The sequence below is a fragment of the Emydura macquarii genome, unplaced genomic scaffold, assembly GCF_026122565.2.
Source record: "Emydura macquarii macquarii isolate MOO-44397 ecotype Brisbane River unplaced genomic scaffold, CSIRO-AGI_Emac_v2 contig_2948, whole genome shotgun sequence".
NCBI classification, from domain to species: Eukaryota; Metazoa; Chordata; order Testudines; family Chelidae; genus Emydura; species Emydura macquarii.
The window spans coordinates 5,598,865-5,624,988 of NW_027133085.1; the positions used below are offsets into that span (position 1 = coordinate 5,598,865).

The 26,124-nt window shown below is 41.1% G+C and overlaps 1 protein-coding gene across 8 annotated transcripts in view; it reads right to left on the reverse strand.

Moving 5' to 3' along the window:
* LOC137167650 (poly(rC)-binding protein 3-like) overlaps nt 1-22,101 on the reverse strand; it is a 490,543-nt gene extending 468,442 nt beyond the window's left edge. For all 8 annotated transcript variants that reach the window (XM_067569882.1, XM_067569883.1, XM_067569874.1 and 5 more), the window contains exon 1: nt 22,057-22,101. The gene's annotated coding sequence lies outside the window, so the exon portion shown is untranslated. The remainder of the gene's footprint in view (nt 1-22,056) is intronic.
* Nucleotides 22,102-26,124: the final 4,023 nt, after the last annotated feature.

Here is a 26,124-nt window from a genome sequence, read left to right on the forward strand (position 1 = left end):
TATGTCTACATGGCAATAAAACATCCATGACTGGCCCACGTCAGCAGACTTGGGCTCCAGCTTATGGGGCTATAAAATTGCAATGTAAATTTTTGAGCTCGGGCATTTTATAGCTCCGCAGCCCTGAGTCCCACAAACCCAAGTCACCTGACCCAGGCCAGCCACAGGTGTTTTATTGCAGTGTAAGCCATACAAACGCCCCCCTTTATAGAAAGCCTTCCGATCAACACAGACATCTTCATAGATTTAGCAGCCACCTTGTTTACCCCCCAAAAATAAAAGCAGTCAAGCACTTCAGTATCAGTCACTCTTCTCAGAAAAACCACATCTCATTGTAAAACTCCTTCCCTGAACAAGGCCAGTCCTCCTGAAAAATGAACAGTGAAAGACAGAAGAGCAAACAAAATCAATTTTGACTGCCAGGCACTTTAGCACCAGAGGGAAGCCTTGCGAAACTTTATTAAAATAGTACATTCAGTTGAGATGACACTCCAAAAACATTCCTTGGAAAGTTTTTATTGTTATTTTACCAATCTATTGGTATGTTACTTCAGAAAGGCAGACCATATCATAACTGCTTAAAAAGTAATGCCTTTCTCACCACTTTTGTCCACAAGAAAAGCAAATAAAATTTATCTTACAAGCGACCAAAGTATGCTGTTCTCATAGTGTTACATCCAACATAAACCTTAACCATTCCTCAAATACTTTCACAAAAAACCAGACACAGACAGAACACACAAATTACATGTATTTGTAGATCAATAAGATAAACAGTAAGTTATCTGTTACAATTCTGGGCAAATTATTTATAGCTAGGTTTTCTTGGCTTAGCTAATAACTTTTTTCATTAATTTTCTCAGAGGGAGCGTTGTGTGCACTCTCTCTGAGCAGTTAGTGAAAAGAAATGGTCTATGCTGCTCCCTGCTGGAGTGTATGCAGAAAGGCTACACATTGTCCACTTGTCCTTTGAAGGTCCACACAGGTTTTCTGAGGGACAGGGAGCAGAAAGCTGTCCGTTGCATGAGTAGCTGGAGGAAGGTATTGAAGCAGGCTATTGTCTTCTTGTGGAGATGGACCAACACCTTTATAGAGGTGGAGGGATACTCCATGGTGATCAAAGAGACAAATGGCTTGGTATAGTCCGCCATAGGTTTCAGAGATGCATCCAAATGCTGAATCTCAAAATTTCATTATGACAAGGATCATTTACTGACCTAACAAGGATCTAGTTTTTCCCTCCAAAACTCAGTTTTGCCAAAATTGACACGATTTTGCAACATTTCAATTTCAACAGAATCAATCTCAGACAAGAAAATGGTTCCATCAAACACCTCTTCCCATAACCTTTTGCTTTAGTTTAAAAATAAGATACCTGTAAGCACTCACTGACTGGGTAAAATATCTTCTGAGCACTTCTTGGAATCCTCAGTTTGGAATAATGCAAAACATATCTGAGGAAGTCAGTTTTATGGCAATAATGAGTGAATGCAGGAAGCTTTAGATCAAGTGATATATATTAAAATGGTGTCATGCTTCCCCCTAGGGATTAAAAACCAAATGAAGTAGTCATTGAACTTAACGAGTTGAATGAACTGAAATGAAGAAAACATTCTCATTACCTGCAGAAGAGGCTGCTGCTGTCAAGAGCTATCTTAGCACCTGGTTCCAGGTGCTTAGCCAATGACTTCCATGAGCTCAGTGACTTGACAGCAAACATGTACTGCTTACTTTTTAAAATTTTAACAGATTATACTGATTGTATCTCTGAACTTGTCATTTGAAAATTAAACAAATTTATATTTAAAAAAACAGTTTAAATTTAAAAAAAATAATTGATTTTGTTAACCCTGCATTTCATGCAACAGAATATGTAAGCTACTGAGGAAGGAAAGTACAATCTTCGAAATACATTTACTTGTTTCTCATGAGAAATTCTGAAACTGCCTAAACATTAATTTACAGTACCATGTAATTTGGAACATCTTTTTCATATGATCCATCAAGTTTTGAATACAAATATATACACACAGTAAGCCTCCTTTAATGCCAGACTCTAGAAGCTGGACTAAAATGCACATTTTATCTCATTTGCATTTCTGGGTTTTGAAAAGAGAAAAAGCAGACAAGACAACCACTTTTTTCATGCACTATTTCCTGTTGTCAGTAGAAGCCAGAATAGCAGCCATCTTGGAAGACAGAGACCCTTTTTTCACATTCTCACAATGCCCAAGCTGCGCTAACTTACGGTAGCCAAGATGCTGGCTGTACATGGCACTTTGGTTTACCCAGTCACGCATGGATTGTGCCTGAATAGAGGAATCCTTATATAGCCACAGAAAATTCTATACTAATTTATTCCTCCCTGACCTCCCAAAACAGGCGGAACATGTTGCCATATCCCAGTGATCGCTGGCTACTGGAATGGCTCTCAAGTGCTGTTTGTTCCCAGCTTTCAGCCTGCTCTAATCTGTGCCATGGGAATAGCTAGCACTAAACCAGATGAGGATGAAGTAGGCTCAAAAGTACTTTGAGCTGTGTTGAGCGCTGGATCTGGCCCCATAGTCTATTTCCCCACCTTTTCAGTGCCCCCTCAGACCATGACATTTTAAACTATATTTTGCATGTATCCCTCACACACACCCAAATAACATCTGCAATTTGATATACTAACTAATCAATATGACTTCAGTATTCTTGGTATCCTCCTGAAGATAGTCTCTGAATTATGCACTGGACTGTGATTTCTCTTCATTTTGATGCAGTATGTAACAACTGCAGCCTAACTCCATGGTAGCATATGGTGCTATTACAGATCCTGAAAATGAAGTACGATAGAGATACAAACACCAGAGTTATGAACTGATGGGTCAACTGAACACCCTGTGGAACCGGAAGTAAGCAATCAGGCAGCAGAGGGGGAAAAAGAAGAAAGCAAATACTATATTGTGCCAGTATTGTATCTTAAAGGTAGTCATGCAGAACAGAAGCAGCCTTGGGTCTGCGCTGTTTCCTGTAAGCCAACCATGCTGTTTCACCCCTCTCCCATCTCACCCCACCTGGAGGGGGAAAACTGTTTTCACCACCACCCCCTGTCAAGAGGGGGACAAGCTTGCAAGCTCAGTCCTGAGCCGGGGAGGAGCTACTCAGTTGCTGCTGTTGCAGCCAAAATCTGGCCTGGAGTTGGAGTGGGAGCCAGAGTCCAAGGCTCCAAGCTGCTGCCTGCACGCTATGCTCTGGAGGAGTTTTAAAGGGCTACAGGCTGTGCATCGGTGAGGCCCAAGCTTTGTCTGTGGCTGCACTTCTGGATCCTGCCAGCACCTCTGGGAGTGCAAGGGACAGGGGAGGGAGGGGCTCTGGCAGTGGACTGCCAACAACCCCCTGCCACGTGCTGCCTCTGGAGCCTGGCAAGCAGTGCACAAAGCAGAGCAAGCCCTAGAGAGAGGCAGCTGAGGGCTGGGGCTTTTAGTGCTAAGGGTGTGAGGCAGGCTCCCCTCCAGTTCAACCCAAAAGCAAGAAACAGGAATAGGGCAAGCAGCTGCTTGCAAACCAGGCAGTGCTGCCAGGTGCCACCTTTGCAGAGATCTCTCCCAGCCTCAGCTGGAAGACACTGACTGCAGGGTACTGTACCATAATGTTTTGTTCAGAATTACGAACATTTCAGAGTTACGAACAACCTCCATTCCCAACGTGTTCCTATCTTTGAGGTTCTACTGTAGTTCTAGTAACTGCAGGTCAGACCTAAAGAGAAGTTTAAAATGTATAATACATAACAAGCATTTAAGTAATCCAAGGCATAAATACTGCTAGTTTAGTTTACAGTGGTACATTACTAAAATAGTTTTTTAAATATTTCATGTATTCACTGTGTCAGTAAGGAATGTCTGGGGTGATTCGTGTGTCTTTGCTAACAAAGGTAAATATTTCACCACAGTTCAGAGAAAGCAATGCTATGTGAATAATTGATTAATTTATTTTACAATTGATGTGATGCCCAAATTTATGCAATTCTATTTACCTTGGATCAGACATGCTGGGAATGCAGTTTTGGTAGATGTCTAAGCTTCATAATGAACAATGGATGAGAAAGTGATCATTAAAAAAATAAATAAATAAATAAAAAACCACACCACACACCACGATTTGAAGGATGTTATTTTCTTTTTTTTTTTTTAAATGCAAACAGCCATTGCACCATTATTTATTTTTTCTTAAACACACCTGGCAACATTCACGGAAAAGAGGTTATTGCAAAACTTCTGTAGATCACTGTTAATTAGAACCTACATTAAAACGAGTTGAACAAGTGGTAAACAAAACTATCAACAGCCAAACTCTGCTCCCAATTCAGTCAATGGCAAGACTCCATTGACTTCAAAAAGGAACGGGATCTGGTTCCAGCTGAGCATCCAAATGGAATGCAAACAACAGATGGATGGATGCTGCTGTTGAAAGGCATTAGGCATGGTTCATATGTTAAGTAGGCTAAAGCTGTACCTTTGCCCATGAGTGTGGAAGGGCCAAAATGTTGTGGAATCCCTGCTGCCCACAGGCAATGGATAGACTTCAGAAAGACACTGCAGCTCACTTGTGTACTGTGCAGCTGTGGTCCAATACAGCCCACTATGATGAAGAAAAAAGGTGTGTGGAAATGAGATGGAGTAGGCTGGGGCTTTGAGTAGTGAATCCATGATTTGGGTAGATCCACTGGTCCATAGCAGTTCTGCAATCTACTGTGGGAGGTTGGGGCTCAGGTTGTCCCCCCCCACACACACACCTTGTTTACTTGGGCTGTGAGCTTGCTTACAACATTTTCATCCATGCTAGAAAAGCAAACATGCTCCGTATTAGTATATTAGTGCATGTCACAAGAATTGCATCTTTTCATGAACATATGGATCAGTCATCTTCCATAAAAGCCTATTCTATGAACCTAAAAATAACTGAATAAAGATAATACTGAAGAACAAAAGACGGTTTCCAACTGAGCCGGAGATGAGAAGGAGAAATAGAAAGGATAAATAGAATAGACCTTGCTCTCATTTTACTGTCATGGCATAAATCCCAGTTCTCATATCTTGCTAGCATTATATGAGCCTTATTCATTATAAACAGTGCTTATACAAATATACTCCCCCCCCCCTTTACAATTGCCTGTAAATCCAACTATATATTCAGACCTGGAGTTTTATGTCACCTGTCCAGTAGGAAACACGGATTTTTGCAGGAATTCCATGACATTCATTGGAGAGGCAGGAAATTCCCTGTAGGTGAGATGGAGTTTTACAACTCCAGGAGTGCATTAACAAACCACAAACAAGAATATTCAAGACATACCTCAAGTGTCTAGTGAAGATTTGGAATGGAAATTCAAATACATACACCTGGCATGGGTAAGGAAACAGACTCTCTGATCTGTAGTTCAGAGTGAATTCTTTAGCAGAATGTCCATTATTAAGACTGCAAATAGGAACACATTTGGCTCTCAGTTACACCCAGGTAAAGCAACTGTTACTTCATTGAGAATTACTACAGACTTATGTTGTGTAACAGAGTGCATAGTTTAGCAGCCCCTGCCCAAGGCACACCCCAACCATGCCATTATTATACGGTCTGATTGGACTTGATCTCCATGTCTTTTTTGTGTGTTTTGGTTTGGTTTTTTCTTAAACCAAAATTTTTAAAATTCATGCTTAGAGAAACAAAGTATACTTTGGGTGGAGCCTGTTTGAAGTGAATGGTCCCAATTGATTTTGTTACCAGTGAAAATTTAGTATGTTGCCAAAAATGGGGGGGGGGGAGAAGAGGGGTTTGTTCTGGTTGCCTCTGACTGAGAAGGGACTTATAAAACTAAGTCCTTATTTCTCACTCTCTCGTTCCTTCTTAAGAGCTGGCACTTTGGAACCAATGACTAAAAAACAAGTGAAACAAAGCAATATGGCAAACTGACAGTTTCTGTGCAAGCAGCTCTGATAATGAAATGTTCCTTAGGCAATTTGGCACTTATGCGCTTCTAAAGTTTTCATTTATAAGCAGTTACTCCAGCCCTTTTCTTTGTGAGGGTATACCCCAAGTGGTAAAATGAACATCAGCACTGGAAGTTTGGCATGGGATTTTTTCCTACCCCTGTGACTGGATTCCATCCTATGCAATGGGTCCATTCTGGAATGGCAAGCCTCCAAGCAGGCATTCCTGGATGTTAATGGAAACGGTACTCTCTCAATCTCCATGCCTACATGCCTGAAACCACACAAACCTAAGCCTTCTCCGGCTTCTCCCAGCAGCACTCAAAGCCATGTCTCAGTGGGGTCCACTCAATGGCAACATAGAGAAGATAGCACATAGAGAATCTGAAACCCCTCTGACACAAAGAGAGGAGAGAGAGCAGAGACAGCCTTCACACACACCCTGGGCAAACTGCAAGGGGAATAGATACCCTCATCTTCCCCTTCTTCAGCCATGGCACGGTATTTTAAAAAGAGTCTTGAGACTAAAGAACAAAGATGGAAAATCAGTTCCATGACTTCCAGGATCTCCATGACAACCATACCTTCCAGCCAATCATTCATAAAAGATGAGGGTGTCTGTGGAGGGCAATAGAGAATAACTGCCACATGGACAGATGGCTAGGCTTCAATTTCATTTAAGCATGGGAGCCAGGCCTTTGAGCACTTGGGGGGTGGGGGGGAAGTAAAGAAGGGAACTTGGGTGTAGAAGTGGGTAAGCCATGGAGTCTGAAAGGCTTGAAGTGAGGTAAACTGGGAGAGCAAGGAAGATAGTGGCACCAAATCTTCAACCTTTCATAGCCCACCACAGGTACAGGGAGTGGCAGAGAGCAGGTACTATGCTCACTTCCAATTTAGGCCTCAACATCAACAGTTTCAGTGCAAGAGCATGAAATAAGGCTTAGAATGCTACAAGCTGAGCACCAGCTTCCCGTTCAATTCCCAGCACATATAATTCTTCCAGTGCCAGAACACCATTCAACAAAAACAGACTTCTATAATTAAAGCAAAATGCCCTCATTATGTTTCTGCCCTTTACTCTTAGTGGAGGTACCGTGCAAAAATGAAAGCTAGTTGGCACAGCCCCTGCCAACTAGCTACTTGTTTATTTGGAGAACCTGCCAAGTCGTCAATGACATCTTTATACAAAATATGGTCAACACGAGCATAATCTAGCGGCTCTGAGATACAAGTGTAAGTAAAACTGTGAAGTACTGGATAGAAGTGTAAAAATGTAGACCATGTTAATTTCTCAGTGTTGCTTGGCAACCCTAGTGTACAAATGTTGTCCACTTGGCAAAAAGTGTGTCCTGTGTGCAGAGAAATTCTGGTTGGATAGAGAAGATGGAATGATTTTAAAATCTGTACTTGTATCGGCTGTGCATCAAGGAACACATTTAATGGCTTTTAACTGGAGCAGCTAACCTTCCCTTCTAGAACTCCCCATGGAAATATGGCTGAAGTAGTCTCAGCAACCTATACAACAAGTGAAAAGATTCAATATATCTAAGATAAAGGAGTGATCTCAAATCCTTCTAAGCATCACAGCCATGACATCCAAACAACAAAATATGAAAAGACATGCATAACAGAGTTTAATATAATGTTCTTAAACAAAATGACAGGGTTAGCATTTTTCTTCTTGAACCCTACAGGAGGGCTTTTGGAACAAGAAACCTGGAGAGTGGCCAACACAGGTGTAAAAGTGACTTATGAAATATCACGTGTGGGGTGGGAGAAGTGAAGAAATAAGGGAAGCATTCAGAAGTGGCAAAAAGGCTTAGCCAGGTCAACACTACAAACTTACATCGGTATAACTACATCACTCAGTGGTGTGAAAAATCCACATCTCTGAAAAATGCAGTTATAGCAACTTAAAATGCTGCAGCAGTGCAGCTAAGGGTTAAGCATAGACTTGCCCTTATGCTTTCAATTACTAGACTATTGGCTATAGAGAGGCCCACTAACAAAAAAAATCCCAGACAAACGTGTATCCCTCTGTTCAGTAACTGACAGCAGTAAAAGAAGTGAAGGGAACACTGGGATGATTAACAGAGAAATTGAGCAAGTTATGGAACTGTACTTAATGATGAATGGGAGCAACGCTTGAGCATCTTGCAGGACTTAGGGGCACCATCTTTGTGAGAAAATCCTCAAATGTTCCAGGTCTCTAGGCAATAAATTACCTGTTTCTATCTTCCTTTCCTGAGAAAGTAGGGGTTCTCAGTTCTTGACACCTTGATACCAATGACTTTGGATCTTCATTTAGGTCTTTCTTTTTAGACTTGACCCTGCATTTTTCAGGTTCAGAAATTATTTTAAAAAATTGAGGTCAATTGGCCATTGACCACTCTTCTTAACAGATTTTGATGAATAATCCATAATTAAGTGTCTTTGGTGACTAAAGGTAGTTGATTATGGGTCTGGTTTACACCACAAAGAAGACAAGTGTCAATTGGTGATGAACAATTGTGGGCCATCACTGAAAATGCTGTGTCTGTCCCATAAGGTGAGGTTACTTCTAGACCAGGAATAGTATCCTCAATAATGCTGATATACGATTATGTATTGCTGTACCCAGCTGGCTTCATCTGTGCCTGAGAGGATTGTTTGGATATTGCTATCTGATGTATATGAGCCATCTATTCTCAACTGAGAGGAGCCAGAAGCCTCGCTAGTGAGTAAGCAATCTCCTATGTCCCATTTACTCAGGGAGAATGTGTGAGAGTGGCATGCCATTTTAGAAACCTTGATAATATTTCTGACCTTGGCCATTCCATGGAAAGCCAGTGTGTCACTCGTGGTATGAAAATGTTTATTTCAGCTGCATAGTTAGAACAGGTTGTGCCTGTATTTATCCCTCCATGACCTCACAACAGCAAACATATCCCCTTGTGTCCCCAAGGGTTGCCTATTGTAATTCTGTCTCGGTATAGAGTTTCCCCACAGAGTTCTTCTGTCTCTGGCAGCAAATGCAGAATGCAGCAGCAGGTCTGTTCTCAGGCTGCAGCAGCACTGATCACATTACAGCCAGCCTGCATTGTTCATAGTTCTCAGAATACAACCATTTTAAACCTTGAGAGGAAAGGCACAAGATACGTGTTCACCATTAGTAATAGAATTACACCTGCCATCTTTGTAGGTTAAAAATCCCCCAATTAATATGGAAGGACATGGTTACGTTCAAGACTTCCTCAGAGTGAGAGCCTACACTCTGACACCATCTGTCTTTAAAGGGTTCCTCATTCATTGGCAGGTGATGGAGCTTGGTCTGTATCAGCTCCTTTACAGTGGAACTTGCTATCCACCTCAGCCCTTCCTGCCCCATTTTTCATACTTCACTTTTCAGAGGATGTGTTAGTTTTTAAATCATCTCTGCCTCTCTTCATACCCACTCACACGTCAGTGTCCTATCACTTTAAATGTGTATTGAGTATGGCTGGCTTTGTTATATTTTCAATGGAACAGTGTTTAAGTGGATGAGGGGAACTACTCAGCACCTCAGCAGTGGGGTGGTGGACGGATGCAGTACTTTATAAATAGTTAGATTATGGATGTAAATACTGTCTTATTCAGAACTCCTGCTGGCATCAGTGTAATTAGCATCTGCTTACAGCAGGGCTCATTCTGGCCCAACATTTCTGCAGTTATGGTTAACACATCCTTGTTAGACAGCACTGAGCACACAGTCAACATTCAATAATCATAATCCTTCAGAGGCCCCTCACTTCTTCTCAAGTCATGTTGACACCCAGGTCTGAATTAGAAGCAACAGGCCAAAAATAAATAAAAATCTGAATTTATTACATAGCTATCTCTAAGGATTGTTATGATGCTGCTAAAGTTGAAAAGAATCTTAAAACTATGAAACATGGGAGAATTTTCGCAACACACTTAGATTTTTGGAAAAATGCTGGTGCCTCATTCAATGTAGATTTGCTTCATGTATATCATATGACCAAAAGAAACGAATTCAGACAAGCTATGTAATATAGCTTGTCTGAATTAGTTATATTATATATCTTGATACATGTACACACAGACACACTTTGAACTCTTGTGCTAATAAAATACTAGCAGAGAGGGACCTGAACCAAAACCTCAGCTCTTCTCATCCCCAAACAGTTAAGTTCAGACCTAGATCCAGACTTTGCACAGAAGATGACATGTCTCAGTACTAGACTATTTATTGCTTCAGTCTTGGCACCTCTGAAAATAACTGAAGCAGACAACTGGGCCCAATACGCTGTCTCATCCTATACTGGTGTGACTCTGCTCATAATGGTGTTACTCTTAACACTGGGTAAACCATATTAAAAAAAATCAATACTCTTCTATTTCTACATTGACAAGATAAATTTAAATACCTTTAAATCTAAAGAAACACTAGCAATGGTCACTTCAATCAATATACTTTTTTTGCAGCTGGCCATAGGAAATTAGATGTACACTACTGAAAAATTCAAAGCAGTGTGCCTATGTCAATGTATATTTTTGAGTTAACATGCACATGAAAACAGGTTTTGGTGAGGAATGTGCACTTGTTGAAATTGTTTAAATTAGAAATTGTCCTATCTGAACAATTTCAAAGGAGATCAATGAATGGGTATAGCTTGAAAATGGATTCCACTGATGCTAGTTGATGGGGGAAGGGCAGGTGAAATGGGGAAGTCCATTATTGATAACAGAGAATAAAGAGAGTGGGAGAAAGAAGTAGAATCAATAGATAATGTTAATGATGTATTTACTATTACATTAAAAATCTTAAATGTATATGGCCACAAGAAAATGGAGAACAAAGCATCACAATTATGCTCTCTGTCTAGACTAGGACAAAGTGTTTGGTTTTTAAATGGGTCAGCTGAAATGTTTAAATGCTGTTCACAAAATATTAGCACCTAATACAGACATCTAAAAATGTTAGTTGATCATAGTCACAGTCATATTCCACTAACTGGATATTTAAAAAAGGCCCCCCAAGGTTGAGCACAAGCAGCCAACATATCTTGAAAGGTGTTAAACTAGGTGTTAACACATTTTAAACAGCATGTAAACATATTGGTTGCCATGTTCAAAAAAAAAAAAAAAAATCCCCCACTTTCCTTCCCCCCTCCTGCAACTTGACAGGACTTTATTGGGCCATATAATCCTGGGTGTAATGCTATTCTAATCAGTGGAGTTATGCCAGAGAGAAGAGTTTTGCTCAGTATCTTTAGCACTTGATATTTGTCAGGTATTTTTTTTTTTTTAATAAAAGATAAATCTTTACACCATCCTTATTGTACAATTTAGCACTGTCAGCCCAATTTTTTAGATTGAAAAACTAAGCAAGTCAAATGACTTGCCTCTGGCCACGTAACTATTCATGGGTGTGCTGGGATTAGTACTCAGAAATCTGTTATTCCTAGCTCCATACCAAGCCACACAGCTTTTTATTTAAGAAATTGCACATGCAAAAATCTGACTCTTATTAGCTGCAATGTTCAACTAATGGGTTTGAAGGGCTAAAAATTAAATGAATGATCATGCCTAAGAAGCCTGCTTGTGAGGTGAGCAAAAATTTCTAATCAAGCAATAAAGATCATGCACTTTTTAAATTTTTAAGTGCAGTGCGACATAGCTAAAACCATGCTGAATACCAAAAATCATTGCAGAATTTAAAACCACCAATAGCAAACATTATCTGGACAAGAAATAAAACTGCTATTGGACAGCAGTAAAAAGCTGCTTTAAATAAGATATGAATAAATAGTTGAACATATAGGACCCAATTCTACACTCTGTTACCCTAGCGTGAATTTGTAGTAATGCCTATGAAACCAATGTTATTACTTTAACAGGGATGCTGTTTTAACAGAGAACATAATTAAGCCCATAATTGTCCTGTAAAAATGAAGTCAGAATACAGCGTGAATCTATTTCCACCTTAAAAAATGCTTTCTTCCAAAACAGCCTTTGAATGGACAGACAAACAATTCTTATTTACAGACCCAGACTCTTTGAAGAGTTTAATAGCTATGTGCCAACACTTGTTACATATATCCCAAAAGATGACGCAGAAATATATTAATAATGCCAGAAGGAGAACAGAGATAAAATGACAATTGTTTTCTTGGGACTATCAGAATGGGAGCAAGAAAAGAAATGTGAAAGGTCTAGTGGGGCCCAGAAAAACTATTATTTAGTATCCATCTTAAAAATAAATAAATAAAGTCCTTATACATTGAAAGCACTGGTCTGCTCTCTAAGGATATAGCATATATGCCTTGCTTCTATTTGTTTGTTTCAATGTCTTTTGGGGGAATCCCCAGTCATGCATCACAGCATTTTTTTCTTGCTGTCCAAGCTGTTCACTAAAGCAGACAATGCATGGTGAAGATGGAGTACATTTTATTCGATCTGCAGATAATTTTTCTGAGGAATACTTTATTTGCTCAAAATGCAGTTGTGTCAATGAGAACTATTTGCAAACTTGGGCTGAATTCACCAAATTGCTTCAAACAAAAAAACCTGATTTTTTTTTTTTTTTTTTAAGAAGTCAAAATGAAACGTTTTAACTATGTTTTTAAATTAAGTTTTATTTCAAACTTTAGCTAGGTTAAAACACAAAAGATAACACCTGAAAACCAGAAAACCAAAAATCATTTGGGGATGAACAGAAAAAAACAAACAAACAAAAAACCTCACCCTCACACCTTTCATTTTTGTTTCAAAGAAGACAGAAAATTTCTATTTTGGGCTGATCCAAAATAAAATGTTTTTGGGATTGTTAGTTTCAGCCATCAAACTGGTTAACAACCAAAAAAAACCACCCAATTATTTGCTCAGGTCTACCACTTACATCTTCAAAATCTCTCTACTTTGGGATGGGATATTGCAAAATAAGAATGTTCATGGCATATATGTTCTGTTTTCTTGCAAATTTCTTATTAATTCCTGATGTCCTCTCTCCATCCCACATTCCCACCAGGATGCTATTGTCAGTTTTTTATTACCACTCAGAATAGAACTTAAGTCAGATGGTCTTATTTGCACAAAATGAAAAATCAGGAGTAACTTGAATGCAGTGAGTAGAGTGACAAGTGAAACCTGGCGTTAATAAAAAGACCGTCAAGCCCTCAGGCCTTTCATCTATCTTGATAGGATGAAAAGTGAATAGAGGACCTGATCTTACTCACACAACATTTCCGTTGGTTTAGGTCTGCTGGCTTAAACAGTTATATCTGATTTAACGCCAGTGTAAATTCAGAATCACAACTAACTTTCAAAGATGGAGGATAACATTTGAAATATGGGACTTTTGAAAAAGTGCTTAAGTCACTGGGACCGCGGAGCCTAAATTAAGTAGGTGAGACTTTCAAACTCACCTATGATCAATAATGAAGAACTTTTCAGTCTCTAGTGGTGGTAGACTGCCAGCTTAAGTATTCCATGCCCTTTCCCTTAGGAATTGGATCAACTGACATGTGAAACAGTTTCTAAAGCAGGACCACATCACAGTGATAAAGGAGACCTAGTGCTCCCACAAGGAGCAAAAGCTTCCCTCACTCCGTCACCCTGCACATAGTATTCTGCAGCACACTCAGGGCTAGATTTCCCCCAATATCAGGAATGATTTTATGTTGGTTTTAAATAATAGGAGGCCTAGCTTTAAGCACCCCATCCACCCAAGGGCTCTCACAGTTTTCATGACAAAAATTGAGGACAACGGTCTCAAAAATATGGAGTTTAAGAATAATAAAAGGTGGAGTGTTCTGCAGTTAAACTACTGCAGAAGAGTGGTTCTGGTTGGTCGGGGGCCAGAAGGACACATGCAGGCTGCCAACATTTTGCAGACTATATCTGACCAGACCTGAAGCCAACACGTGCCCCATTCCAGGGTTTGCATGGCTTAGAAGTCTGTAAATATATTACGCTGCCTTCAGAAATTTGGAATGGATGATTGTTTTCTTAGAGATATTTTGAACTTACATACATGCTGCAGTGGTGGCCAGGGTTCTGTATCCTGTGTTACACACAGAAGCCCCTGGAAGGCTACAGAACCAGCCTGAAAACAGCTGCTAGCTAGGTGTAGCCCTGCATGAGAACAGGAACAGAAGCAGGAGGCTGGAATAAGTTTTCTTCATAGAGTCACAGAAATGTAGGACCAGAAGGGACCTCAAGAGGTCTTACAGTCCAGTCCTTTGCACGCAAGGGAGGACCAAGAATGATCTAGATTGTCCCCAACAGGTGTCTGTCCAACCTACTCTGGAAAATCACCAATGGTGGAGATTCTACAGTCTCCATAGGCAATTTATCCCAGTGCTTAACTACCCTGGCAGGAAGTTTTTCCTAATGTCCAACCCAAACTGCCCTTGTTACAGTTTAAGCCTATTTCCTCTTGTCCTATCCTTAAAAGGTTAACAATTTTTCCACCTTCCTCTTTGTAACAACCTTTTATGTACTTGAAAACTTATATCCCCTCCCATCGCCCCCAGTCTTCTCCATACTAAACAAAACATTTTTCACTCTTCCCTCAGAGGTCATGTTTTCTAGACCTTTAACCGTTTTTGTTGCTCTTCTCTGGACTTCCTCCAATTTGTCCACATCTTTCCTGAAATGTGGTGACCAGAACTGGGCACAATACTCCAGGTGAGGCCTAAGGAGGAAGAATGATTTCCTTCACTGAGAAGGAAGCATGATAAATCAACTTTCTTCTCAGGGTGCCCATGACTAGCTTTCATGTATGTCCATATTTTCTTTAAGTCTTTTCCTGGCGAAGTTAGAAAAAATAAATATCTTGGATTCCATCCTTAATTAGAAAAATAATTATGTATTCCCTTTCATTCCATGCAAAAAACAAAGGATGGTAACATTGCCGAGTGAAGCACTCAAGTTATTAAACATCATATCACAGTACCATCTAGTGGTCAATCAGGTCATGGCCCCATTGTGCTAGGAGCTGTACAAATGCATAGTTTTTGCAACAGTAAAAAAAAAAAAGTATAAACAGTCTCTGGCCCAAAAGACCAGACAAAATAGGTGGATGAGACAAACAAAAGGATTAGGTCAGGGTGGAGGTTAGAGGAAATGAAATAACAAACGTAGGTGATGTGCAATTGTTAGCTTGTCAGGAACAAACAATGCAATCACCCTCTGCCCAGCCTTTATCAGATTGCACTCTTCTAGACAAGAAATTTTTGTTTGATGCGGTGGAAGAGGGGGAGCCAATAGATTGACATAAGGCTAGATCTGAAGCCCACTAAAGTCAATGAGAATCTAATGGTCTTTGGATAAGGCTTTTAAAGAGGGTGGCGATATAGAGCAACAAGTCAGGAAGGTGATTTTAGCAGCAGCATTATGAATAGAATTGATGAAGGTGGGGTTGCAAGCACCAAGGCCGGAATGTAGGAGATCACAGTAATCAGGGCACAACCAGGGTGTGAACAGAGTTTGGCAGAGTGGGCAGAGAGAACAACAGAATAAGAACAATTATAAGAATAATCAGTTAAAATTTTGATCCCTCAGAAGCCTAAGTCTTCTAAAAAAAAAATGTGGAGCTAGTACATCATCCCATGCTATAGCAGTTTCATATACTGCCATAGAACACAAAATGCATACCTTATCTAGACAGTACATGCATAGCACCATGTCATTTCTCTCTTGCTATTGATCAACTAATGATCCTTTTAACAAGGAACTCATGCTATGCTTGACTGATGTGCAGACTGCACTTTCGAAACCAATTTCTAAACCACTTAAGTATCATTCTGGATATTGAAGAGCAAAAAATTTAACACCTCTTAAATTCTTGTCATCCTGTCCTCTTCATAGACCAACGGGGCCTGACTCACCACTTGTTTACTTCAGTTTTAAAGCAGCATAATTCTACTGGAATCAATGGGGTTACAGTGATGTAAAAACTGGAACGCCATAGGGGTGATTCACGCGCAGTAATTCTACATCCTATAGTTTAGTCTATTACACGGATTGATCTTACGGCAACATAAGAGCAAGGTTATAGGATACTTGAGATGCCCTGATAAAATTATTTTCCCTTAACTATTACTCTGGCTTTTTACATTCATAGATTAACCCCTTTCTGCTTCATCTTTACTATTGCTTTGTAAGAGAGTCTAAATACAACTTTAGGCACTCACTAAAATCTCCCCTTTCCAAAAAGGGATTCTTTGAAGCAATTGTGTATGAAATGGGACAAGAAATATGCCACTCACATTCCTTACATTTTTGTTAGCTCCACTGGATTTCCAGAAGCCATAGCACCTTCTAGTCCTACCCTGGTTTTAAAATCAGTGAGCTGCTCTCTCCTCTGCATACACAGGAGAATCATGCAGAGTAAGAAGAGCAGAACTGGCGGCTTGGGAGCAGCACTGAAGGAAGAGAGACGCACAGGGACAGAAGTCGGAAGACAGCAAGGATTGGTGGAAAAAAGAAAGATGGATTGAAGCATTCCTTCAGTGTGACACAGGGTCCTTCTTCACACCACCACACCTTCCTTGACTTCAATTGTATATGTGAAATAATAAAAAAACCTTCAGTTATCTGAACTCTGGTTAATCAAAACTCTTGATTATCTGATGGCTGGAGATGATTACAGAGTTGCAACTGAAACGGATCTTGCAGGACTAAGCTGCACAACAGCTTACCTCTGCTTGTGTTAGCTCTGCAAAACTTAAGTTCAGGTGCTTCAAAGGGGCTCCCAAACTAGGTAGGAGAAAAGCTACAGAACAGGCCAGACACAGGGAAGCCAGAATAACCTCTCTGACCATTGCAGATTTCAAGTCAAGGCAGCTCTCATGATTAGGCTCTGAGTGTCTCAGACATTAGTTCTCAACCATGAGTATGAGTACCCTGGGGCCTGTAGACATCTTCCAGGGGGTACATCAACTCATCTAGATATTAGCTTAGATTTACAATACGCTACAGAAAAAGCACTAGCAAAGTCAGTACAAACTAAAATTTCATATGAACAATGATTTGTTTATACTGCTCTATATACTATACACTGAAAAGTACGTACAATATTTATATTCCAATTGATTTATTTTATAATTATATGATAAAAGTGAGAAAGTAAGCACTTTTTCAGTAATAGTGCGCTGCGGAACTTGTGTATTTTCATGTCTGATTTTGTAAGCAAGTAGTTTTTAAGTGAGGTGAAACTTGGGATATGCAAGACAAATCAGACTCCTGAAAGGCATACAGTAATCTGGAAAGGTTGACATTCACTGTCCTAAGAGACGATTAGGGTTGTACTACCCTATATAGTAAGGCCTGTGATTTAGGGTGTATAAGTACTACTTCTAAACTAATGTGCTCTGAATACTAAAATGCCTATAGATTTTGAATGAAGCAAAGTGTGTATTGAAGTACATACTTCTGACTTGTGAGTATCTGATTATATTCTTCAACATACAAATCATTTGGATTATTTCATTAGTGCATTTTGTATGCATTACTGGGATTTGTATGATTTCAACACCAACAGAGCACTGGTTACTAGTTCTGTTTCCAAAAGCACACTAAGGATTATAAAGTAGACCAGCATAAAATAGGGAAACATTTATTTATTTGGTTTTGCCATTTGGAGATACACAGTCACAACTAGTGCTGATCACAATACAGATATACAGTAAACAGAACGACCCGGGATCTAAGCTATTTGAATAATCTGTCCCACAACTTCCTTTTCATATTCTTAAGTGATTTTTTTAAAAAAGTATTTTATAACTGAAAAGTATATCAGGATATAAAAGCAATGTAGCAAGATTGTTTAGAAGGGGAATAAGGTGTGAGGTAGAGTCTCCCCACAAATGATTTAACAGAATGGAGTCAAGAGTTTAAAATAATTGGGATCTCTATCCTCTGTTTAAAAACTCAGCTTGTCTTTAGAGAGAGTGACCATACAGTGATCATAGAATCTAGAGATGAAAAAGTTCTATTAGGTATTTAAACCTCTCTCTCCATGTCAGTGGAGGACTATTCCCTACCAGTGCTTGACCCAGTACATTTCTGAATGGGGAAGCTATGCTGCTTCCAACAGTTGAGGAGTCAGTTCAACTGCCCAATATACCTCATTGCCAGGAAATTCTTCCTGATGTCCTGTTCTTAATTTCGGCTCATGACTGAGTTATATTCTCTTGTATTACCCTACTAAATAATTACTCTCTCTCTCTCTCCTTGGAGTCTGCACCCGTTCAAAAAACTTGTGATCTCTATTTGTCCTTAGTCATTCTGAGCTGTAATACCACAACATAAAAAAACCCTACACTACAAGAAAAAGTAATATTCAGCCTCTATAGAAAAAAGAATGATGCCTGTGGAAACATTTTCATGAGCATATTCTTAAGGGAACAAAGTACATTATCTCAAATACTCATACTTTACAAATTTGACTGACTATGATCATTGAGAATGAAGTTGTGTACGTCTACCAGGGACTATCCTCTTTTATAGCTTAAGGACCACATTCAAACTTGATGTAAGCAGATGCAACTGCACTGAAAGCCATTGGTGAAGTAGCAGTCTCTTACTATCACATCTCAGTTTGGCCCCAACTGTTTGACACCACATTTAGTCAGAAAATCTGATGCAGTACTGGGGGCTTTAAAGCAACAAAATGCACACTTTACACTGCTTTTTATGTTTTAGAAGATCAGTATATGTGAAGATGCAGCAGAGATGAGGGTTTCCACATACTTCCTCTCAAAAAATGCAAATCAATATTTAAACCCATATCTCTGCCAGCGTTCTACATGTATTTCTGTTTCCCAAACATATTTTCGGCCATGGGTCTCTCTATTCATGAGAAATCTCTCTCTCTCTCTCACACACACACACACACACACACACACACACACACACACACACACACACACACACACACACACACACACACACACACACACACACACACACACACACACACACACACACTTGCATTTATTATGAATCTTGGCTGTCATCACCTGCACTCTGGCCACTAACTCAGTCCCTCAACCCAAGAATACTTGGAATTTTCCAGACATCTGAGCAGCTTCAGGGAGATAACATTTTGTGGACTGTTTATTTAAATAGTTTCTTCTTTCCCCTGCAACATGGAATTTCTGTCCCTAGATTTCATTACACTCAAACCTAGGATGGGCAATATTCAGTCCTGGACCAGTGATTAGAGCTGGGTGAAATTTGTCAAAGAATACTTTCACTCCCCAAAAAACAGATTTGGTAATGCCAAAATGCTTTGCAAATTTATGCTGGATTTGCCCAATGGTTTGTTTTGAAAAAAATCCCCCAAAACCAAAATGTTTCAATTTTTAAAATCTGAAACTGGTTAAAAAATTTCTTTAATTATATGAAAAAAATTATATATGGGTGTGTATGCTCAAAACCAAAACAAACCATTTTACCTGAACATTTTTTCCCCCTGACTTCTTGATTTTTAGGGAAAAAAAAGTCAGTTTTGGTCTGACCCGAAACAAAGGATTTTTCCTTCACCCTTACAGAATAACCAACAAACTAGAAAAATCAGTTATTCAGTCAGCTCTACCAAGGATGCTTTTAAAGACCAGCATCTCATGTGTCATCAGGGCTATGAAACCAGAATTCCCAAATTCCAACAGTATAAACTAGTTACTTCTTCTAGCCCTGGTAAGTTCCAAGATATTGGACCTTGAATTCATAACATTACTATTCTTGGAAGAGTATTTTCAGAGGTTCCTAACACTTCTAAATTATAAACCTCTCTCTTGACCTGTAAAGTTGAACTTCTGGTAGGAAGTCACTTTACAGGTGAGAGTACTGCATAAGGACTAGAGCAGTAGACTTGGAGCTGTGAATTCTCTGTTCTGTTTTCTGGCTCTGCTACGGATTCACTTTCAGCCTCTCTCTCTCTCTCTCTCTCTCTCTGTTTCTGCATGTTGTTAGAGATGCTGTTTTGTTATTGTATTGCTTAAAGCAGTCCTTTTGTTATTCCTTCAGCCTTTGCAGCACTCAGGACCACACATTAGCAGCTTGTCAGGAGCCTAAGGGCTGTAGCTACTAGGTATGTACAGGTACATATATTAACAGCGTGGGATTTTAATGAGAGAGAAATGCACAGAACAATAAAATACACTTTGAAGACTGCAGGGGAAGATGTATCAATTGGCACTATTTCTCTGAACCCATTTCCTGGTGTCCAGCTACCTGACTATATGCATCAAAAATATTGGTGTGAATGTGTTAGACAGCTGCAGTATTCTCCCATATTCAGATTCGTAAGTGACAAGCATTCAGAAACATGAAGTTCTTCCAAAGAGGATAGTACTATCGCAGCCCACTAGATCTCGGTCACTCAGCAAGCACTTAGAGAAATTCAGTAAGCTTCCTTCACAAAAAGAGCTATAACAGAGCACTACAAGTAAATCAACTAACCCACCTTTGGCTTCAGTTTCAGGCTGAAATTTGGTGCATGAATAATTTGAACATTTTCGCCCCTGTAGGCAGGTGGACTTGATCACCAGCCTAGGGGAAAATAACCAGCCACACCCACATCAGTTTATAGCCCTTGCCTCACGGCTCTGTGAATTGAAAACATTAAACAGTCATGTCCCCAGCCTGGAATGTGGGAACCCTGGCCTCCAGCAACGTAGTGGTCAGGTCTTGCCATCCAGTTTAGGGGTGCTCACATGGTCTCTCACCCACCCCCTTATAGTCCGTTGCTAGAGAGTTACAGCTGTGTTTGCTCAGCCCTGTCCTATTCCCAGGCTCCCTAATGGCACTGGGGTCCTCACAGCCCCCAGCTGGACTCCTCAGGTGATTTCCAGCATCTTCCTGCAGGGCTTTTCTCCTCAAGAGGGCTGGCTGGTCCCCAGTCCCTAAAGGGGCAGACCACCCTGTTACAGCTTCTTGGAATGTCTGGGCACCACTGAGCAAATACATTTTGAAGAGATTCTTGATCCATTCAACATTTACACAGCTATTCTTTCAACATTTATTGGCAGAACAGAAATTGAAGAATGTAATCCCATTGAAGCTAGTCATGAAAAAAAGTTTTCAGCTGTCTTTGAAGGCATCCCTGGCGGCAGCAACAACAAATAAAATCCTACTGCTCTCTCTGATGTTTAATAGATTTAAGTAGCTGAAAACAGTATCTTGTCTGAGAGCCAATTAGTGGCTTTCATACTTGCAAGGAATGGAATTCTGCAGTTGCATCTTAGAGAAAGCTAGATCCTTAGGTGAGCTTTGCAGAGTTAGGTGCAGAATGAGCCTTCCAAATGCTTCCTCAACTAGCTGCTGGCTCTGTTCAAAACACTAGATTTGCTCAAACTACCTAAACACACAAGAAGTTTCATCTCATCAGAACGCTAGTCCTCTAGAAATACACTGAAAACAGGGAAAGCCCTCGGAATGCAAGCTGTACACCAACAGAAATAAAAGACATTAACTAGTGGTTTCAGCTAAACAACAGATCATCACAGTACTAAGAACTACCAATGCTGATATTTGCATAATTGAGGGGATGGATATACTCCTAATCTCTCTTCCTCCTTCTCTACCTCTGGATTGCCCATGTCTTCTCTCTCCTTTCTCCCCATAACATCCATCAGATGCACCTCAAAATCCCCTTAGTCTCTTATGCCAGCTATTACCCTAGCCCTACACTGCAATTGCTCTGTGGCTGTGCAACCAGAAGAAGCTCCCTTATTTACTCACTAGCACATGGCCACAGAGGGTAGGATCTGGCTCAAATACCTTATTTATGTAGCTCAAAATAAAATTTAGATGCACTCCAGCAGTACCTGCATTTCTGAGCTAGAGAATATTGCATTTCAGAGCAATAGGATAATGAAAATAAGTCACTTTGGTAAAACACTTCATTCTCAAAAACAATGAGATTATTTTGCAGAATTCTGTTAGCTTCTCACAATGCACTAGGAGGGATTTATTTCACCAACTGAGTAAGCTTGCTCAGCTCCTGAAATGCTCCTCCAGCAAGGGCAAGATGTTGAGCTCCAGAACAGGTGCCATAGGGAAAGAAGCAAAATCTCTCTCCCAAAGGGATATTACTCACCACGTTCAAGGGAAAAGCACCATTTTCTGAGCAACAATCCTCACATTTCAGGAAGAAGCCTGGAAGGGGCTTTCCAGCAGGGTAATCAAGTACCAGAGTTTAGAATGCAAAGTGCTGCCACCTGTGCTGCCATAAGTGCAGGATTCCCACTGAAACCTTACAGGGAAACCCACGGTAATTATTTACACTGATGAAAGCTCAGTGCTTATCATCCAAGGAGTAGTGAACCACACACAAAATGGAGAGTGAACACAAAGAAAGTGTGAGTGAAGTCCTCTCTGAGGGTCTTTGTATAAACAAGGGAACAGAAATACTGAAAATAGAAATATGTGGAAAAAATCTGGATAAATAAGCCCAGTGAAAATATACTGAGACTTTAAGAAGCAAGACCAACACCCCCCACTGAGCCAGTACTCCTAACACCAGGGCTAACTCCTAACAGAAATGAGAGCTCAGCAAAAAATGCTCAGTATTCAGTGGGGAGGGACAGAGAGACAGACACTCAGGCTCAAGTGCACAAATATTGACTGCCAAGACAGTAAGGCTTGTTGCTGCCGGTCCGGGACTCCAGTGATGAGGCAGGAGGTAGGATCAGTGTGGGCAACTCTTGCAGTTTCATTGTGAATACCACAATGTTTTCTTTTGGGTGATGTTTTTTAATTTGTTTTTTAAACAAGTCCCCGATTCTGGATGTATCTGATTACATGAGAATCTCAGTTTTTTTAATTAAAAGGTAGTCCTGCATTTCTGGGTTAAAAAAAGCATGAACTTTAAAGGCTCAAACACCAGGAGAGAGAGAAAAAAAACCCATAGAACATTTATTATTTTTAAGCATATACTGATTTGGGGGAGGCGGGGCTAACTAATGATTTTTGAATACTTAGGTTTGGCAAGACTGTAAGGTGCACAAATAGCCACACAGCAGCAATCCAGCTGAAAATACAGACTCATTTTCATGGGTAGGAGCCAAGTCTCAGTAACCTGCAGTCAAGTGTTCCTCAGATCACTCACAGCTTCCTTCCTTCCTTCCTCCTGACTGGGGATAGGGAGGAAAGTACTCCTTGAAGAAGGCAAAAATCAAGCCGTTCCACTGCCCCAATAAAAGACCTCTCCTCTTAAGAGAGTCTTGTCTTTAACCTGGGTTTTTTTCCCCTCCTCCTTGCCAGCAATATAAATGGTTCCTGGGTCAATAGCAGGGCCTGCTTTGCAATATCAATCAGACTGAAATTTACAAAAGAGGATTTAGGCATTCTGGCTCAGAACCCTGTTTGCTAACACACCTCCAGAGCACTAGGAGTGCCTCTCTTTGGGAAAAATCCTCAGCTTTTTGATGGGATCAGAAGAAACCTGTTGACATTTCCCAGCCCTCCACTGGCTACTTCCTGAAGGGTGCATGTGGTGATGGTGGGGTGTTCTGCTTGCCCTGGCAAATTGAAGCCCAAAATCCCAGAGCTCTAATGACTTTCTGTCTTTGAGTCAGTGCTAGAAGAGGGCTGTATATACTCCCCCCATATTTGGTTCTGCATCAAAAGACTAATGGGGCTCACAGAGGAACCCAAGTGAGTTACAGGAGGAGTAAAGATGGGGAAATTTAAGTGACCTTACATAATCCATCAAGGCTGGACACTAGTCTAGAACCTGCAAATAAAGACTGTAGTGATATCAAGGGAATTACATTGGGAAGGTGGGATGAGATATACAAGGGAAAGAATAAATAACACACCACTCACAATACATTGAGCATTTTGTGGATCTAGATAATGAGATGAACAAAGCTTTTACATAACCATGTCATTTAAAGAGTTTTCAGGTGTTGAAAAAGAAGTAGAATTACTGCTGTTTCCAACAAAATTTTCCCCTCTACTTGTAACACAGCACTTATTATTAGCTTTCCCTGCCCTCCACAATGATTTGAAACCTAGCTAATGTTTCTTCATTTTGTTCCTTGGGAGAAGTAAAAGCTTTTCCTCTCCAACAGCTAAGTACAGGCCACAGACAGCCTGACGCCAGAGCTCCTCTGCAGATCAATAAGTTTGATGCATGTATAAGTGAGTTGGGTGAATGTAGAATTCCCAGTGGTAGCTGAGGGATGGCTGAAAGGATGCTGGGGAAAAAGAAAGCCAAAAAGCCAGAGAGCTGTTTATATGGCTTTAATGCTACATTTGCTAACTTGAGAATCTCAAAATTTCAAAGGGAAGCCCTATAAAATTGCTTTTGAGTCATAATTCAATTTTTGTTCTTAACACTTTTGTCAAATTTGGAGAGAACTTTAATGAGGTGAGGGCATACTGACTGGAGCCAGGCATTGTCCTGACCAGTGCTGTGCGGGCTTTCTTCACCCATCTACCAATGCATTCTAACAGTGGAGTATTTTCCATGACAAAATGTTGGGACCAAAGAAGTATCTCTTTATCCTCCAGGTTCCCAACAGCATCGTAGAGTGTCTGCTCTCCCACCTACAAGACTCCCAGAACTTACTTGGATGCTGCTCAGAGTGTGTTGGCTTTCTCCACAGCCCTTCCTGTGCTCCTGCAGATCTTCCCAGAAGCAGTATTTATGCAGTGCTCCAAATTTACAAATATCTTTTTCTCCTCCCTCTCATAACCCCAGTCTGTCCTCAATCCTTTCTAAATTTCCTCCAGACTTCATCCCTCACTCCCCTTTCTCCCTGCCAAATTCAAGGGAGGCATCTCCACTCTTAAGGAATTGCTTAAAGAGGTTGGGGAATCTCCTTCATTGGAGATTTTTAAGAACAGGTTCAACAACCAACTATGAGGGGTGGTTTAGCTGATGCTTGGTCCTGCCATAACAGATTGGATTAGAAGATCTCTCAAGATCCCTTCCAGCCCTACAATTCTATGATTCTCTAATGGCTGCTCCCTTCCCAATTCTTCTCAGTCCTCTCAAATCTCCCCAAATCAATTCTTCTTCTTTCTCCAACTCAGCTAGTCCCTTCTCCTGCTTCTCCAACCTCCTTTTCTTTTGGTCCTTACTCTGTCCTCCCACTCCCAAATCATTCTCACTTCCAACTCTCATCAGCTTGTTTTCTACTAAAACCCACCTTCCCACCCTGTAACAGATTAGGGTCATCCCTCAGTGCTGGCCTCGGAGGGAGGACATGCCTCTTTGTATCTGCAATATGGAAAGTATTTGGAGACAAAGGTGGGTGGGGCCTCACATCAGTTTAGGTGCCCGGCCCTTCAGGCAGGGTGGGACAGCCAACAGTTAGGGGGCTGGGCTGTAACCAGGCAGCCCCCTCAGAAGTCTATTAGCCCAGGCTCTCTGGCAGGGCAGGGCCGTAAAGAGCATGGGGCTGCCCTGTAGCCAGGCAATCCCTCCAGTAATCTATGAGTCCAGACCCTTGGGTAGGGTGGGACAGGCAAGCAGTCTATAGACACCAACTCTCAGGCAGGGCAGGGCAGGCAAATAGTCTCTAACCCCTGGCAGGGGTTTGAACACTTCTGCAGTCTTGGGCTCAGGTAGGGGGTTGCTGCCACCCTATGGGGGAGCACCAGCACAGTCTAGGAGCCCAGGCAAGGGGGATGAAGCAGCTGCCACCCCAGGGGTTGGGGTTGGCAGCAGGGAAGGGGGTAAGGGGTCCCGGTCACACCCTACTCCACTGGGTCCCACTCCAGGGCTCTCACGGTGGCAGAATGTTCCGCCATTGGGTCAGTGGAACTCCAGCCGAATCGCACCGATCCGTATTCAGAGGGGAACACAGCCAGACTGCAGTCACCCACTCCTGGGCTGCTTCCTACCTCCCTTTTGTAGTTTACTTGCAATGGGGGAGTCATCCTCCATCTCCCCTGAGTACTCTTTGAGAAGCAGTCTGAGCAGCTCCTTGGCCTTTGTCTGGTTGGGCAGCTCCAGTGGGTCTGGCCAGTCCACGGGGCAGCTGGCATCCATTCTGGCTGTCCACTCCCACAGTAGTCAAGTGGTGCCTTCCTTCTCCAGTGGCTCTCTCTTGGCTGAACTACAGGGCTTGGCTTTTATACCTCCCCTTCCTGTACTGCCCCAGCAGGCAGGTCGAGCCATACCCGGGTCTGCCTACCAGGTGGCGTCGACTGG